This window comes from Myotis brandtii, unplaced genomic scaffold (genome assembly GCF_000412655.1).
Source record: "Myotis brandtii unplaced genomic scaffold, ASM41265v1 scaffold803, whole genome shotgun sequence".
Classification (NCBI taxonomy): Eukaryota; Metazoa; Chordata; class Mammalia; order Chiroptera; family Vespertilionidae; genus Myotis; species Myotis brandtii.
Genome location: NW_005371234.1, coordinates 717,734 through 720,687, shown reverse-complemented (window position 1 = coordinate 720,687; position 2,954 = coordinate 717,734). Strand labels below are relative to the sequence as shown.

General features: G+C 56.2%; 1 protein-coding gene across 6 annotated transcripts in view; it reads right to left on the bottom strand.

Annotated features, from left to right (window-relative positions):
• The window catches only part of CIC (capicua transcriptional repressor), a 28,332-nt gene that overhangs the window by 12,190 nt on the left and 13,188 nt on the right, over positions 1–2,954 (bottom strand). The window lies entirely within an intron of this gene.

Sequence of the window (2,954 nt, the reverse complement as noted above, 5' to 3'; positions counted from 1 at the left end):
CCATTGGCTGCCCCGGGGGAACGTCAGTCATATGCAAATGAGGACAGGGCTGGGCGGGCTCCGTTTGGCCCCAAGCCGTCTGGGGGCGGGACCGCGGGAGGAAAAGAGGCAGGACGGGCGCACTGCAGTAAAGGCACCGAGCCAGGGGGGCGGGTCGGGGCGCCGCGCTGCGGAGGCCCCTGGGTTGTGTGTGGTTGTGTGTGTGTGTGTGTGTGTGTGCGCGCGCGTGTCTGTCCAGTCCTTGCGAGGAACACGCTCACGCGCGCTTGGCCCACCTGGGCGCACACGGCTCCGCAGGGCAGACGAATTGCTTGTAGGGTTGGGGGAGTCACCCCCGAACTCTCACCAACTCTCACATCAGCACACGCACTTTCCTACCACACCCATTATTTCATATACACCCCACGGTCACATGTACCTTCGGTCTTACACTCACTGTCACACACGAAGTCACAAACCTCAAACACCTGCTCACATATGTGTACTACTTCCCACGCTCAAGGTCCATCACTTCCCACCCATCATCCTCTTCATGTGACCCATTTCATACATATCCTATCATACATGTTTCACCAATGCATATCTTCATCACACATTCACTGGCCCACATTAATCATTATACAAACACAACATATCAGATAGGCAGAATGATCATGCACACCTCATCACAGCCACTGCTTCTCCATCACACACAACCCACATCCCTCCCACACAATCACACATGCTCTTCTATCTTCACACACTCACACTGCCTTCTAGGTACTTCCATCCCCAACACAGGCTAATTCTCACAGACATCATGGTGACCACACACACTATAGAAACTTACCCTGGTAAGCTCTAACTACACCTCAGTACCCTGGCATAGCAGGTATACAGAGTGCCATGGCCATTCATAGTAATTTAGCTACCCTGCCTGAAGCCCAGGACCCTCTACCTCACAGATCACCACTGTGCAATGGCCCCGCCACCCTAGGCCGTGAGCCACTCCTTCCAAGAAAGGGACAGGAGGAAGGAAAGGAAATTAACACTAAAGCTGCTATGTGCTGGGAGCTTGTATGTATTATCTGTTCACTGAATCCTCACAGCCACTAAGGAGGTACACTTAGGTCCATTGTTCAAATGAGAATATGAGGCTCAGAGAAACAATGAATTGTGCAAGATCATGCAGCCAGAAGTAACAGCCTAGTGCTCCAACTTAAATGTACTTCCCACTACGAAAATTTAACCTCAGGGTGGACACAGGCCACAGACTCCCAAACAGAAGTCCAGGAATATGGTTAGACTATGATATAGAGACTGGCTAACTACAGAAAGTTCAGAGGTCACACACAGAGACACAGGCAGGGGTCTGGGGCCCACCAGACAGAGATCAGAAGCCTTGGATCACCTGAGGGAGACCCTGGGGCCACACACAATAGAGACAGAGGCCTGGGGCCACACCTGAACTGGTAAAGGTTGCACAGGCTCAGATGGACCAAGACTGGGCTCCTTCACAGGTGGGGTGGAGACAATGATAGACAAATCCTTTTCCCAGCTGCCCCATCCATAGACAGAGCTGAAGACATGGAGAGGGGAGCAGACCCAGAGCCCAGAGGGGAAGGGGACATCTGTAGCCCTGTGACCTCCAGAGACTGCAGGACCAGACACTTGGCTGCGAGCCTGGAGGGGCCACCAGAGGGACTATTAAGTGACTGCCCCCTCCTCCATAGGCAGCCCCAGACTCAGACCCTCCATTACCTCACTACCCCAGGGACTGCAATGTGAGGCAGAAACCAAGGTTGAAATCAATGTGGCCACTATCTCCTCACCGCTGCCCCCTCCTCTCCCCAGCGGTGAGTCACCTATTGGCAAGTTAACCCCTTCCCCACTGCAGTGGAGTTCAGGGACAGAGCTCAGAGGAACCTTGCCCCCAGCTCCCCCACTTCTATTGGGTGAGAAAAGGAGGGAAAGTGGGCCCCACACATCTGGGCGGATTGTACATCTGGTAGAAGACACAGTGCCTACATAGAAGGGATGGGAAGAGGCCCTTTACAGGGTACAGTACAGCCAAGTAGGGGCCCAGCCTGGCAGGGAGGGGCCGGAATCTAGGCAGGAAGGGCCCCCCTGCCCTGGGCACTGGGCCAGCCCTATACTTAGCTTCCATTGTTCAGAGTGGAGGAACCCTGGGTGGGGGTGATTAGGAGTGGAGAAGAGGGAGCAGGTCCTGTACCCACACAGCTCCATCTCTCCAGCCATCCTCGACCCTAACTAGGGCCCTCCTAGTTAGAAAAAGCTGAGGAAGTTTTCCAAACTAGGGCCCCAGCCCCATCGGCAAGGGGGTGGAAAGCCATCCCTTCACTCAAGACAGGTATTGGGGCAGAACTACAGTACAGCCATCCCCTGTACCACCCGTTAACTCCACAAAAGGTTTGGCCCTGAACAGCCCAAAGCACCACCCAACCCCACCCTAGCCTGGGGTCACGAAGCCCAGACAGAGACACCAATTGCCACCCAGGGTGGCACAAGCCAAGGCCTGCCCAGAGGTCTGGGGCGTAAAGCCAGGGATGCTGACAGACTGAGGGACAGCAGACACGCTCTGAACTCACGGGCCCTATTTACTGAGCCTGAGAGGCGCCCCACCCCTGCCACCCACTGCTCCCTACCCTGCCTGGGACCCCGCCTCAGCTCACCAACCCGGTGTCCCCAGATCCCCTCACCCCCTTCCCACATACACACCCACCCACCCACTCCGGGAGGCGACGGCCAGGGTTGCCGGGGGAACGAGCCCAGGATTGGGCTGGTGCGGCTGTGGAAGGATGGGGGCCTAAAAATAGCACCAGGGTGAGTCAGTGCGAGTGGGGCTGGGGTATGCAGGGGGACCCGGAGGGAAAGAAAGGCAGGCGAGAGGTGTGGGGGAGGGTCCCCAAGGATTGGGAGATGGGCGGGATAAGACTGAGGGTGGGGAGTGGGTT